The sequence below is a fragment of the Diabrotica virgifera genome, chromosome 1 (genome assembly GCF_917563875.1).
Source record: "Diabrotica virgifera virgifera chromosome 1, PGI_DIABVI_V3a".
In the NCBI taxonomy this organism is placed as follows: domain Eukaryota; kingdom Metazoa; phylum Arthropoda; class Insecta; order Coleoptera; family Chrysomelidae; genus Diabrotica; species Diabrotica virgifera.
Window position 1 is genome coordinate 299,497,524 of NC_065443.1, and position 16,045 is coordinate 299,513,568.

The following is a 16,045-nucleotide window of genomic DNA, read 5'->3' on the forward strand; positions in this document are numbered from 1 at the left end:
TTTTGCTACATTTAGCTTCGCTTAAGCTCATTTTACACTTCTAGAAAACTATAGAAAATAAATAATTGTTTTTTCCTTCAATTTAATTAATTTAAATACTTGTTAAGGGTGTCTCACACTTGCTGAAAAATACCCATTTTGGAAAATTGCATATATTTTGAAATTTTATAGTTTTGCATTTCATATACTAATCTGCGCTCATACAGGGTGATACTATTAAGCCAATCTCACACTATTAAACGTGTAATATATAATATATTGTACATATTCTCTCATTTTCGCATCGATTTATAGGTTTAGACATTTGCAAATAATCTATCTAATCTCACATTCTCGCAACATGGCTGACCGATCAAAATATAACCGACAGAGGCTCACCGCAAAACTTGATATAACCAAGTTGGCTGATTCGGTTCCCACAACTCTTAATTCTCTAAACAAATATAAAATTCGTGAAATAATTTCACAACTCAAACATTCTTACGGACTTTTCCGCGATGCTCAAAATGTGCTGGAGACGATCCCCGAGGAACCTACCCCCTCTACTGATTCCTCTGTGGTTTTTGATAAATATTTGGATACAATTTCTCTATTGGAAGAAAGGTTAGAGGTCATTGAAAGTTCTAATGTGACTGCTACCCCCTCCCTCCAATTTGACCCTAATTCTTCTCTAACCTCACAGTCTATGGCTAGGCAACGAACAGTAAACCTCCCTCGTATTCAGTTAAAACCATTTAGTGGCTTAGTTACTGAATACAATTCATTCATTGAGACCTTTGATACAATAATAGGATCTGATACTACATTAAGTGATCTGGAAAAACTCATTTACCTCAAAAGTTTTCTAACTTCCGAGCCTTTGACGCTTCTCGAGCATATCCCACTCACAGGTGACAATTACAAAATAGCCCGGGATAACCTGACACAAAGGTACGCCAACTCTAAATCGCTTATCAAAACTCTCATCTCTCAAATTCTTGATGCGCCTCCTATTTCTGGAAACGCAAATCACTCACAATTAAGAAATTTTCATACGGTCATGTCAAATAATTTCAAGGCCCTATTGAACTTGAATAGGCCCCCTTCAGATCTCTTGCATTTACTTCTCATACATATCGCTACTCAGAAACTCGACGCACCTACCATTAGGGCTCTTGAGTTCCAATCCGGTGGTAGCCAAGCTACCCCTGATTTTGTCCATTTTCTAGGGGAAATCGAGACACGCGTTGTTCATCTTGAGAATATTCAATCTCAATCAAAACCAAAATCGACTACTACTTCCAGACACTCTTTACACCTAGCCTCAGACACTTCTACCAGTAACCTTTCGCCTCGCTTAGGTCCTAAGAAATGTTCCTATTGCAACGACTCTCACTCGATCTACTCTTGTCCTCAGTTCAAGCAGTTGAATTCTAAAGAACGTTTTAGTTTTGTCAAACAAAATAAATTTTGTATTAATTGTCTTGGGTCTCACATGCTCGATCAGTGTAAATCCAAATTCTCTTGCATAGTTTGTAAATCTCGTCATCACACGTTGCTCCATTTCGACAAAACGGGTCATAGTAACCCTTCCGCGGCTGTTGGCCAACACAACTCAAATAATCATAATAAAACCGCTATCTCAAATAACTCCCATACACAGGGTAATTCACAACAGGGGCCCTCACATGTTAGAGCTCCTGAAACGGAAGTTAATCTTCAAAATTCGACTCCACATTCAATGGCTCTATCTGCAGCCTCGCTTGATAATCATTTGGTGTTATTAAGCACACTCCAGGTCTATCTTGTCGCTCCTAGCGGCAAGAGGGTCTTCGCAAAGGCACTCTTAGACTCGGCCTCACAGGTTTCATTTATTAGTGCTGACCTCGTAAAGGAACTGTCACTCACCACTAGAGATGGAAAATTACGGATCAATGGAATTAACTCCACCTCATCCTCGTCTCAATCTATTGTAGATACAACAATTTTCGCTGTCGCTAACGACGTTCCTTTTGACATCTCGTGCTCTGTACTCCCAAAGATAACAAATCCGCTTCCTCAAATTTCTATTTCGGCGAGCAAACTAAACATACCCTCAGAGATACCATTAGGTGATCCGATGTTCCATGTAACATCCCCAATTGGTATCCTGCTCGGTGCAGACCTGTATAACGATATCATTCAACCTGAAATAATTCGTTTGGGAAAAGGTCTTCCCGTTCTTCAACGCACTCTACTCGGGTACACGATATCAGGGTCAGTTCCAGACTTTGCTCTTAAGTCGAAAAATACTAAAAAGGCTTTGGAATTTTATTCAAACTCTCTCGTTACTTGTTGTTCTCATAACACTCCTTCCGCCGTAAATGAGCCGGTAGTGTCCAACGAGGAACTATCCGATCATTTACAAAAATTCTGGGAGCTGGAAGAAGCCGCTCCTCAGAACACCGATCTCATTAATGATCACCCCGCTGAAATTAATTTTGTAAAACATGTTAATGTTCTCCCCAATGGACGATATGAGTCCACACTCAATCTCAAACTCCCTATCGAAGATATAGACATGGGAAATTCGTTTCTCTCGGCAAAAAGACGTTTTCTCAGTCTCGAGAAACGTTTTCAACTCAACCCTGATTTATTGGAAAAATATCAGGACATTATATCGGAATATCTCAATAACGGACAAATAATTCAAGTGCCGTTAAAAATGCTAAATGACTCAGGTAAACCTAATTACTTTCTCCCTCACTTTCCCGTTTTCAAATCCAACTCTACTACTTCCACTCGTATAGTTTTCGATCCAAACAATAAATCGTCTACGGGAATCTCCCTCAGTGACGTCATAGACAAAGGTTATGTCGTCCAACATGAACTTTTTGACATTCTCGCTAAGTTTCGTCAGTTTAAATTCGCACTAGTAGGCGACATCAAGGCTATGTTCCTACAAATCGCCATTTGTCCCACTGAAACATTTCTGTTAAATTTTCTCTTTAGGGACAATATTCAGCAGCCTTTACGGTGCTATCAATTTCAAAGATTACCCTTCGGGCTCCCAAGTAGCCCATTTATCGCTCAAAGAGTTATCAAGCACATCGCTGACAACAACAAACATACCCACGAACTTGCTACTAGTGTTCTGCAAGAATCTATCTATATGGATGACCTGATCAGCGGTGCTGACAGTCTTCATGAATTAAGTTGTCTTTTCGAACAATTAACTTCTTTGCTAGAAACCCATGGTTTCCTCCTCCACAAGTGGAACTGCAGTTCTTCAGAATTTCTGTCTCAACACAATTTAAATCCCGTCTCTGAAGTCAGTCTTAACTTCACGGGATCTGATAAAGTCTTAGGCATATTCTGGGATTCAGAACGCGACCACTTTTCGTTTAAAACTCCTATCTTCAAATTGGCTAATGTTGTTACTAAACGTACTATTCTCTCCTACATTGCTACTTTGTATGACCCGCTAGGATGGTTATCCCCTGTCCTTGTGAACGCTAAGCTCTTGATACAGGAAATATGGTCCCAGAAATTGGACTGGGATCAACCCATTGACTCACCCATCATTATGAAAAATTGGCAAAACCTCTTATCGACATTCAAAACTATAGAAGAGGTCAAGGTACCTCGATGCTTACTTTTACAAAAGAAAGTTGTTGATGTTCAATTAATTATTTTCACCGACGCATCGGAAAAAATATACAGCACTTGTGTGTATCTCAAAGCGACATACTCAGACTTTTCTGTATCGTCGCGGCTTATCGCTTCTAAAAACAAAATTTCTCCGCTAAAAAATAAACTCACCATCCCCAAATTGGAACTTTGTGGAATAGTGTTGGGAGTCACTCTGGCTCATAGACTTTTTCACATCTTCAAGAAAAATTTGAGTATATCTTCATCTCATCTCTTTGCTGACTCTACAATTGCCTTGTCTTGGATACTTTCTAAAAAACACATTTGGAACATTTTTGTACAAAACAGAATTCAAAAGGTCAATTCCTTGTTGGAAACTTTTCCTTGTGATTTCCATTTCGTCAGAAGTCACGAAAACATCGCTGACCCCGCTTCCAGAGGGATAAATGTCTTTGATAATCCCCAGACCACCGAAGACTGGTTATGCGGACCTAGCTTTATTAGAGACAATCCCATCGATTTTTCTCTTCATCAAATTCCTCATTTTCAGGATGATCTTCCTGAATTAAGGAAGTTAGTTGTCTCAAACATAGCAACAAATCACGAACTCAACGACACCTTTGAAAATCTATTCGCTAAATCTTCTTCTTTTCGTAAAATTCAAAGAATTGTCGCTTATCTTTTTAGATTCATCAGTAATATTAAAAAGAAAATAAATAACTCTCCACGAGATACGGATATATTGACGCCACCCGAAATGGAGATCGCTGATCACGCGATCATCAGGTATATCCAAAGTATCTACTTTAAAAAAGAGATTCTTGAATTGAAAAATGCTAAACTCGTGACCAATAAAGCCATTCGTAAACTCAACCCCTTCCTACAACATAATGATGGGCTGATTCGTGTGGGAGGACGTCTCCGACACGCCCCCATATCGTATAATCAAAAACACCCCATTCTACTTCCTTCTAAATGTCGAGTTGTAGAACTAATCTTGACTCAAGCTCATCATAAGTTATTACATTCAGGCGCGCAAACAGTACTTTCGTATGTCAAAATGAAGTACTGGCCAATTGACGGATTAAGACAGATTAAACGCTTAATTCGTAAGTGTGTAAACTGTTTCCGATTCATGACACCCAATTCTGTTCAACAGATGGCAGATATGCATCCCGATCGTGTACTCCCCACTAGACCCTTCCAAGTCGTCTCAGTGGACTATGGGGGGTTCTTCTTAATTAAGTCCTCACATTTGAGGAAGGCACCGCTTTACAAAGCATACGTAGCCTATTTCATTTGCATGAGCACTAAATGTGTTCATATCGAACTCGTCACAGGATTAAGCGCAGAAGCCTATATTCTTACTCTGAAAAGGTTTATTGCCAGAAGATCCACGCCCAGTATTATTTGGAGCGACAATGCCACAAATTTCCATGGGGCAAAAAATGAAATGCGCGAATTCTATGATTTTTTCTTAAATCAAAATAATTCGGAACAGATTAAGGAATTCTGTACTCAAAACTCCATAACTTTCAAGATGGGTGTTCCCCGCAACCCCCATCAATTCGGCCTCCATGAGGTAGGAATAAAGAGTGTGAAGTATCACCTCTATCGAATTATAGGAAATTCCCACTTCACCTTTGAAGTGTTTAACACAGTATTATGCCAAATCGAGGCTATTCTAAATTCGAGACCCATCACTAGGATGTCGTCTGACGCCAATGACTTCGCTTTCCTATCTCCAGCTCACTTCCTAGTTCAAAGAAGTTTAACCGCGCCCCCTGAACCAAGTGTTTCAGAGATACCTGAAAATAGGTTGAATCTTTTTCAGCGTATTAGTAAAATTCAACAGCAATTTTGGAAATTGTGGAAAAAAGACTATCTTTGCCTCCTGCAGCAAAGAAATAAATGGACCGACCCTACTGACCCTGTCAAGATCGGGGATTTGGTTCTGTTGAAGGAGGATGGTACTCCTCCACTCTTATGGCCAACTGCCAGGGTAATAGATGTATTGCCTGGTAAGGATGGTCTAGTTCGTACTGTCAAGATTCACACTACTCACGGTGATTTTCTTCGTGGTATTACGAAAATCGCTGTGATTCCCCTGGAAGATTAAAATCTATCCCTAGGGGGAAAACTTATCGTTTCCTCCATTTTATCGTTGTTACCCCTTGTGTATATAAACTCTAATTTCTTCAAACATTTCTTATCGTTGTGCACATCTTTGCCAATCCCCTCTCTTCGAGGTGATATAGGCCATCTCTCTCGCCTGTCGCCCCCGGCAATATGTACAATAAATATATTATACACGGCTCACTAAAATAATTAGTTACGCCCCTGTACTACTGATTACTTAAAATTCAAGTAGTATTTATGTAACCTTTCTGGAAACTCCAGGTTATTGTTGAGACTCGCATTTGAACCCCTCGCCGGGGCAGATCGTCAAAAGCTTCCTAACGAGAATCATCTCTAATCTATCGACGCTCCCGCTATTCGTAAAAAGGCCGCATTTTACCGGCTTTTTTTGCTATCGTTTTATACCGCTCAGATAATTCAATCTGCTCAGTATTATCGACGATGATTTATTTAGCGTATTAGTGAGTGCCTTACAAATGAACCAAATGGATTATGGAATTCAATCAGAGCTCTGATGTGACACGTCATCAAGGAATAAAACTGTAAGTACTCTACATGTATGTGAACATAACTTATTAGTCGTGATACTGTATGCATTTTGAACCATATACCTCTCGTAGCAAATATTCTTTGTGCCATTTATGCAGATAATACTTTAAATTACATATGAAAAATCGTTATCTACTCTTAACCAGCTTACCTATGGGAATATACTCTATAACCGTACAATAAGTATAGGTTACTATTGTTAAGGATACTTTACGTATTGCCTAAACAGGGTTCATATTTCGTGGTTCTTAGTTATTTTTTATTTTAATTTTAACTGCTTGATTATACGAAGCGTTGATAAAGACATGTATATTATTATGATTTTTAATTTTAAATTAAAATATGACTGGGTGGGTCCCCGGCTTTTGTCAGTAATTACCTGAATTTAAACGGTTATTTTTCTCTGTAGTTAATAAATCAAGTTTCGTAGTTAGTTTGTTGTAATTTTGACAGCGTTATTTGTGAATTAATTCAATACATTAAATTTAATGATTTCGTAAAAACTTCAATCACGAATTATAGCTTTGAAGCTTTTTATCGATTTCCTGTGCTCTGGTATGCAAGTTGTATATATTCCCCTTGTTTGTCCGCTGTTAGTGGTTCTGTAATCATAAAAATAATAAAAATTATTTTTAAAAAATGTGTAGAAATATGCAACATCGCAAGTAAAAACAGAAAATATGAAAGTACAGACGGGGTTAGAAAAGAATTTTCTATCTCACCCAAGCTATTTACTTTCGCTCTAGAATAGAAGATATGTTTCGAACTTGAGAATCGGAAGATAAAGGAGTGACGATAGACGACGAAAACCTGAACCATTTGAGATTTGACGATGATGTTGCATTATTAACACTTTCAGCGCCGGTGACACGTACGCGCGTCCAAATATGACTGTAGAATAGTGCCAGTCTAAAATTCTGTTAGAGAGATCACACAGTGCTTTAATTCCATTTTCTCTTAGAAACCTTAGTAAAATACTTCTGCACTCTCTTCATCGGGGCCAAGTGCTTTTTTGTCATTTTGTATTGCACTTGCATAATCAGGCACAGATCTAGAAATGTGATGCCACAGCTACCGATTTTTCGGTAGATCTACCGAATACCTGTCAAATCTACCGATCTACGTAATTCTCCTTTTTTTCTACCGAAAAATCAAAATTCTTAATTTTCAAAATCTGCCGATTTTTTTTTCTACCGAAAAATCAAAATTATTAGAAAATTTTTTTTAGTGGATAGATTTGGCAACAGAGTTTAGTCAATTTTCAAGAATTCTTGAATTGCTTTTACTCGCTTGTGACACAATGTGCGAATCAGCAGATACGGATTTACCGATATCAATTTTATGACCAGTCCTTTGTCCTTTTATATTATGATTTTGGGAGTAAAATGTATCTACCTGAATCTGAATAGTGAATACTGAAGGATTGTGGCTTATTTTGATATAGAAGATAATTCCAAACTAAAAATAGTATTTATATTAAAATCTTATAGGAGAAATTTATTTTGCACCTTTTTAACTTACAGTATTTCGACATAACTAAAGAAAATTAAAAAATTTTCTCGTTCTCAATTGCTTCAATATCCGACATTGTTTTGTTTTTAAACGATTATAAAGTGTAAAAAATCATGTTTTTGCCTATAAAACATTCCTTGTAGATTTTAGAGAAAAATGTTTCAAATAAAATAAATATTCTAGATCTTAATAGTTTCTAATTTGAAATACATAAACTATTGGAGATAATTGCAAAAAACCCTTATTTTTGCAGTAATTTATAAATGTTAATAACTTATAACTATTATTTAATATAACAAAAATTTTTAACTTTTTTAAAAAATTATATAGCTTTCAAATAGGAATATTTGTATTTTGAACGTTGATAGGTACACGTGTGATAAGTTTTTTTAAAAGTCTACAACAGGAAAAAATAAGCAGTTTTATTTTTTTATTATAAATAAATTAATTCCTTATAACAAAACTAAAGCATCCTTGATATTGCGTTAGTCAGTCGGCTCTACTCGAGTTACTTTGGATTAAAAAAAATTAAGAAAATTGCTCTATAATACCTAGAAAGCCGAGAAAATACATTTTTTTTAAGGTATACCGATTTTGAACTTTGAATGATTTTTATGATGAATGGTGATTATTGATCATTATGTGATGATGAATGTAGTTTATTTTTGAATACTCGTACCTAAAGTATAATTTTTTGCAATGTGATAGCAAAAGAATAAAAAAATGAAATCTACCGAAATTTGACGATTTTCACCGAAAAAATAGGAGAAGTCTCCCGAAATTTTGTTCAAGACCTGTGGCAACACTGCTCAAATATTATGTTTTCCAGATTTAGCCATAGGACTCACACTTACTCTAAGGATAAAATACACTATATAATCCCAGACACCTACGGTATCAAAAGTATTGATAGACAATTCACGACTATTAATCTCACTGGTCGTTCTTTACCATAAAGATTAACTTTTCTACCATCAATGGGTAGGTACGCGTGGATTATCTAGTAAAATACAAATTTTTATATCTTTATTGTATCGCAAATTTGAAACGTGACTTTTCATGAGATAAGGTTTATACCCAGTGTAATGCATTTGCATTTTAAAATATCATTTTTGTTATTCTTTGAATTGAGAGAAATATTTCCGTTGTTTATGGTTCCACCGGTATCCAAAACAAATGCGCATGCAGATTATTTTTCAGAGAAGGGTGTTTTATTAGATTTTATGGTGTATATTTCGGTGTCATACGGACAATTGGTCCTGCCTGATCTTACACTGCCTGAGTTGTTCCATCATATCTAATATCTCTTCTGTCATCCACTCCTTCTTGGTAGTTATTTTATTTTGGAGTAGAAATGTGTTGTTCACATCATCAAAAATGATTCTTTTATGATGGTCCATGAGTTTTTAGTAATCTGAATAATCATAATTATTAATGAAGCGGAAGCGTCTGATGAATATGTGCTGTTTTGCTGATCCATTTCTTTTTTGTTTCAGAATATTCTCAAGAAACTGGAAAACCGTCAAAATTCGAAGACGAAAAAAATACTGTATCTCAAGCTTTTCCAAGAATGTGAGGATGGTGAGTAATTTTGTAGATATTTTATTTCCTATATGACTAAATTATTATCTATTATCAGATACTATAGTTGTGGAGGTTAAAGTAGTTTTTTTTTCCAAAAATAGATGTTTTTAAACCACAATGAATGCATTTGTTTCATTGATTCGTCATGAAAACCATATTTTGCATTTACATATTGTGTTTATAATTAGTATTTTAATCTTTAAAATTAACCGCATCAGTCATAAGGCTTATTAACAGATGGGTTTAGTATCTACAGTAATTTTAAGGCCATTTAAGTGAAAAGTGTTTTATGAAAACATAAACGAGTCTTTGCGTCTTCACATACTCGAAATGTTACCAGGGCGGACATCTTAACACCGAATACCATCAAAAAACAAACTATCTGTCCCGATTTCGGACAACAACACAAACCATTTATACACCTGTTTCTACTTCTACCTGTCCAAACTACCGATGACATCATACGGTGACGTCATATCGAAGTCGTCGTATATCCATACCATAAATCAAATATTCATCCAAACTGGATATTAATCCTCGTTACATACATCCTCTAGGCATCCAGCTACCAGAAGGTATTCACTTGCCAAACACCACTTACAATCAATTCTGTCTAGATCCTGACCCACTACTTTGTGCCGTGTAATTTGGGTTGCCTATATGAACTTGAATCGGCGAAATAGGCATATAAATATTAAAGTTTTGCTGTATTAACCCCTTTAAAAATTCACATTGTAAGGCATGAATGAATCAAATATGTATATGTAGCACCTTTTTGTAGATGTATTTAAAAATGAAACTGAAAAGTTATTACTATAGAGAGTGATAATGTACCTATACTGTGGCTTGACTAAAATAAAACAACGATGAGATATAAAAAAAATCACAAATTTTATTAAATTTGGGAAAGTTTTTGGGTAATTTTTTTCTTAATCATCCACTCTTTTTGCACATTTTATATTTTTAACTTGTTATCAGAGCTGATGGGCAGTATTTCAAAACTTAAATACTTTTTGTAAGAATGTATTTAAAACTTTGGACTTTAGAGTAGGTATTTAAATGCCAAAAGTATTTAAACACTCTACAATTATAAATAAGTACTTAGTACCTATTTAAATGCTCTAAAGTATTTAAATACCTACAAATAAGTATGTATTTAAATTTTGAAATACGGCCCATTAGCTCCAATACCAAATTAAAAATATGTATATACACCGTTCTTAGGCGTCAACGCCCTTCGGTAGGGATCTATGGGGGAGTATAACCGAGCCGCAAGCCCTTATCCCTTGCCGTACTGCTCCCTCATAGGTCGATCAGATGCCCGCATATTCCAGTCTAAGCGCCAGATTCATATTTAGAATTTTATACTGGCGCGTTAGCCTTTTTGTTTTTCCGATGGCCTGGCTTGGGCTTGAACTCTCGTACCTCACGGCGAAGTGAAGTGTGGGTCAGCCGCTAGTCGCACTGAGCTATCCGATCGACCCAAATTAAAAATATGAAATGTACAAAAAGGGTGAATGATTAAGATAAAAATTTACCCAAAAACTTGGGTACATTTTTAGTATTTAAATACTTGGTATTTAAATAAGTTTCAACATCGGTATTTGTATTTATGATACTTTCCCAAATTTACTAAAATTTGTGATTTTTTATATCTAATTGTTTTATTTAAGTCAAGCATAGCCACAGTTATAGATACAGATACGTACAGATCACTCTTTATAGTAATTACTTTTCAGTTGCATTTTTAAATACATTTACAAAAAAGGTACTACATATTTGATTCATTCATGCCTTACAATGTGAATTTTTAAAGTGGTTAATGCAGCAAAACTTTATTATGACCGCCGATCCTTCAAGAGGAATCTCACTACCAGGAGTGGACGAAGAACCACCAAGAAGAGTGAAATTTTAAATTGGGAACATCAAACAGTAATACCCTCAAGAAGGGCCTCAAGGATGACAAAGCAATACCATGTGTAAAGAGCTTATCAAAAAAATTTAAAGAGGATAGGGAACAAGTACATCACAGCATTTAAAACAACCAATACACTCAGATCTATTCTGTCAAAAACTGTTTGTAACTTCCATAAAAACTGCTATCATGCATTTTTAAACCCAAATTTTAGTTGTTTTGTTTCTGTTGGCCTTTTTGTATTCTTTTATTTTTGTAAAAAGCTACAATTTTCATTTGAATTCACCTTTTTCAGATCTATTCTTTCATTCGTTGTATGTATTATCTAGTACTAGTAGCATCAGTCAATATCAAAGAAACCTAACCCACCACCCACTTCAGTCATAATTATATTTCTAGCAAACCGTTGAAAGAGGTCACGAAAGTGTAGACTTGGCAACCTCGTCAATTCTTTTAGTTCCCAAAGACATTCGACACCTACCGGTGAAATCTAATATTTCCGCATCATGTTCGATATTCTAAATGGGAAATTACTTACAGGGCGTTAATTTATTGAAATTAAAACATATTTAGAGTTAGGAAATGTCGACTACGAAAAAGGTATCGGTTTCTTCACGAAGAGTACCAGGTATCCAAGAAGAAACAACTTTGAATTTAAAGGAAAATTTAAGGAAGAAATTAAAACAATTATTTAAAAAATATACCGCTTATCCGGAAGAAAAGTGTCATAACTAGTCTTGCCAGGTCCGATTTGTTTTTAGTCGGTACATAAGCAAAAACAAATCGGGATTTAGGGTTGTAGATCGGGACAAATAAATAACAATAGCCCAGTAAATGACCGTTTAGGAGTGTGTTTTTCAGAGTCAGCTCCGAATTGCATGGAAATGTGGTTTTAGGTTCTACTTACTGTCTACTTCAAAGTTGAACTTGTACCGTTGCGTTGGTTGCTTTTACTTGGGGCTTAACAGTTACAGTTACCCCTTCTCAGGGGTAAAAAAAACGCGCGTTTAAAGTAAGTGCCAAAATGGATCAACTGACTGACTCTAAAAAACTTTTGTTTTATATAATTTTTAGAATATGTCAGTACTTTTCGAGTAATTTTATCAAAAAATATTCTTAGCAAAAATGTAGCTTTTAAAAAAGCAAAAAAAAAATTGTATGTTCAGAAAGTCTATAAAACCAGTAAAACCAAAGTTGTAGCTCATCAAAATTACGTTCTTATTCGTCAAATTCCAAATTGAATTTTTCAACTTGAAATAACCAAAAAATTAAGCAATTTTCGGGCAAAACCTATTTAAAATTTTTTAAAGTGTTTAAAAAAATCTTTAATTTTGTTTTATATAAAAGTCTCTAGCATTAAAACTAAGCGAGTTACGCCAAAATAAAGTTGACCCCTTTTTTTGATAAAAAAAATCGTGAAAATCTCCCCCTATTTAGCACCGTAAATAAAATTAATCGTCACCGCTTTACCATTTAAGTACCTACTTTATATGTGTATTGTTTATACGATCTGTAAGGTTTACAGGTTGGGAGTGCTTAGTTTAAAAAAAATTGTTTTATAGTAAAAAAAATTCCGAAAATATTGGAAAATACCCTTTTTCAAAACAACTTAAAAAGTAATAGGGATACTAAAAATCTCAAGAAGTAAAAAGTAGGTAGGTTTTGCTTTTCTAAATATGATAGATTCATTTTGTTTTTCTGTAAGACAAAAATTGGTTAAAATATGGCTGTTCTTATTTTGCATACACTCGTGATTAGTGACTAGTTCAGGCCCTTTCAAGCATGTAAAAAATACAAAAGTAAAATAAATTGTTTGTAAAGCGGTAACGATTAAGTTCATTTGGAGTGCTAAGTATGGGCAGATTTTCACGATTTTTTTACCAAAAAAAGAAGTCAACTTAATTTTGAGCAGAACTCGCTTAGTTTTGATGCTATAGTCGGTTCGCTAAACTCAGACGCAACTGGCTAGATATTTTAGTCGATAACTTGTTTGTTTTTTGCCAATTTTGCAAAAATTGGCAAAATTACTAACTATTTAGTGATTATTAACTATTTAGTAATTATTTTTTGCCAATTTTACTAAAATTGGCAAAATTACCGACTAAAATATCTAGAAAGTTGCGTCTGAGTTTAGCGAACAGACTATAGTAACTTTTTTAAAACATAAAAATAGGGCTTTATTAAAAAAGTTTTAATTGGTTTTTCCCGAAAAGTGCTTCATTTCTTGGTTATTTCACGTTAAAATATTTGATTTGGAATTTAATGAATAAGAACGTATTTTTCATGAGCTACAACTTTGCTTTTGCTGGGTCTATAGACTATCAGACGAAATTACAAAAAAAAACGTAGATTAAGTAAATTATTTATTTTTTATTAAAAATTATATTAAATTTTTTCATTCGATTTTGCCGCTTTTAAGAGTGCCTTGTTTTTATAACATAGTCACTGCAAGTCCTCCTGAAATTGGTTTTCTTGGGTGAAAATCGGGACATTTAGTGTCCCGATCAGGTACAAATCGGTACGCGTCCCCAGACCCCTGAAAATCGGGACGTCCCGCGCAAATCGGGACACCTGGTAACGCTATTCGACACCTACCGGTGAAATCTAATATTTCCGCATCATGTTCGATATTCTAAATGGGAAATTACTTACAGGGCGTTAATTTATTGAAATTAAAACATATTTAGAGTTAGGAAATGTCGACTACGAAAAAGGTATCGGTTTCTTCACGAAGAGTACCAGGTATCCAAGAAGAAACAACTTTGAATTTAAAGGAAAATTTAAGGAAGAAATTAAAACAATTATTTAAAAAATATACCGCTTATCCGGAAGAAAAGTGTCATAACTCAAAAAACAATTTTTGACTCAAAAAACAACTTTTTTTCAGGGGAGGCAAAAATAGATTTTTTAGATCTTAATTTAACTGTAAGTTTTAAATGGTAACTGGTAACTGCAAACATTTATAAATTAAAAACGAAGAATGTGGATAAAAGTGAATGTTTCTAATAATTTAAGAAGCAACACCAAAAAAATTATATCTGATTTAACAAAGAAAAAATCAACATTTTGAGTTGTCACTTTTCTTTTACAATATTGGTCACTTTTTTAAACACTAACGGAAAATACCTAGGACACTTCTCGAAATACAACGGTTTTCATGATAAATACGTTCACGTCTAATAAACGTCAGAGCATAACTCAAAAGTGTCATTGTTCCTGAATAAAAATATTCATTTTACCGCCAAATGAATACTAACACTACCGCCCTCTTACGAAGTTGGGAGTAAACATATACAGGGTGGGGCATTAGTGTGACAAAGTCCAATTACTCGTTTATTGTAAGAGATACGAAAAAAAGTTATTTAGGTAAAAGTTGGGGCACACATAGTGTCATATTTTAAAAATATTTTCAAATATACAGGGGCGTCCGTATTGACAGGGTGACACCAACTTATGTTTTTTTAAATGGAATACCCTGTATATTTTTACATTTTTGGATTCTCCTCGATGTTTCCTTTCTTAAAATATATGGTTTTGTAATATTATACGAGGTAGTTTAAAAGTTAATTACGTTTTTTTGTTAATTTCGTAGCAAAATCTACACCCTGTAGAATTGTAGTGATTTGACATCAAATTTTCTATTTGCATTTAAACGATTTTTAGTATAGTCTACTACTGCTAATCATTAATAGTATAGCGAAATGTTTAATTTTAGTATACAGGGTGGGTCGAAACTCGGAATGAGTATTTTCTGAGTTTTCTTAAATGGAACACCCTGTATTTTAGTATTGTAATAAAATTATATTTTATGGTACTTTTTTATTTCTTAAGCATTCCCTATACCTAAGTGCTTTAATTTGTAAGTTATTCGTCATTCTTTAAGCAAACATTAATTGCAACAAAAATTACGTAAAATTTCATTAGGTAGCCGTGAAAATATCCAATCAAAAGTAATTTTTCGAAAAAAAAATACATAATAATCTAGCCTGATCCTTAATTTATTAATATTGGATGAGATATCCAAATACATTCGTAGTTAAGGTTGTTGGTGCTTAAAATATGAATCAAACATACAAAATTCTGCCTAGTTGGCTATGACACAAAATTTGCTTAAACATTTGACATTACACTATTTATATAGTTCCAGTTGATTTGATACCATTACTAATATTAATTTTTCTAATGAGGAACGGATTAAAATGGCTTTGTGCTAGGAGAGTATAACAAAAATGAGCTACTTGCAATAAAAATGTATCATCAGCAATTACCTGATAGTCCTGTCGCCAGGGGGGGTACAACGGCCTCGTTAATTCAGATGGACTTACTCAAGTTTTTTTTATGTATTTTGACCCGTAGAACACGAATTTTTTGGGTAACAGTTGATCCGGATGTCGATAAGATTGTTATAGACCAAGAACTTGAGGAATCAAATAACAGCGATTTTTGGCAAAACAAAACAATATTTTGTATTTTTTGGGCCATTTTAAGTAAAAAATATTTCTACAAGTTTTTTCGTAGGATGCACAGTTTTCGAGATAAACGCGGTTGAACTTTAAAAAAATCGAAAAATTGCAATTTTTGAACCCGAATAACTTTTGATTAAAAAATAAAATAGCAAGTCTGCTTACCGCATTTGAAAGTTTAAGTCAAATTATATCGGTTTTGATTATTTGCATTGGTAAAAATTTATTTTTTTATTGTTTAACAAAGCTATAAACACGTAGGGTTTCCCGTGCT

At 34.4% G+C, this 16,045-nt stretch overlaps 1 protein-coding gene across 1 annotated transcript in view; it reads left to right on the top strand.

Moving 5' to 3' along the window:
• Positions 1-16,045, top strand: part of LOC114329400 (protein sprouty) — a 467,319-nt gene that overhangs the window by 192,067 nt on the left and 259,207 nt on the right. Inside the window, exon 3 of the mRNA XM_050642211.1 lies at positions 9,306-9,390. The gene's annotated coding sequence lies outside the window, so the exon portion shown is untranslated. The remainder of the gene's footprint in view (positions 1-9,305; positions 9,391-16,045) is intronic.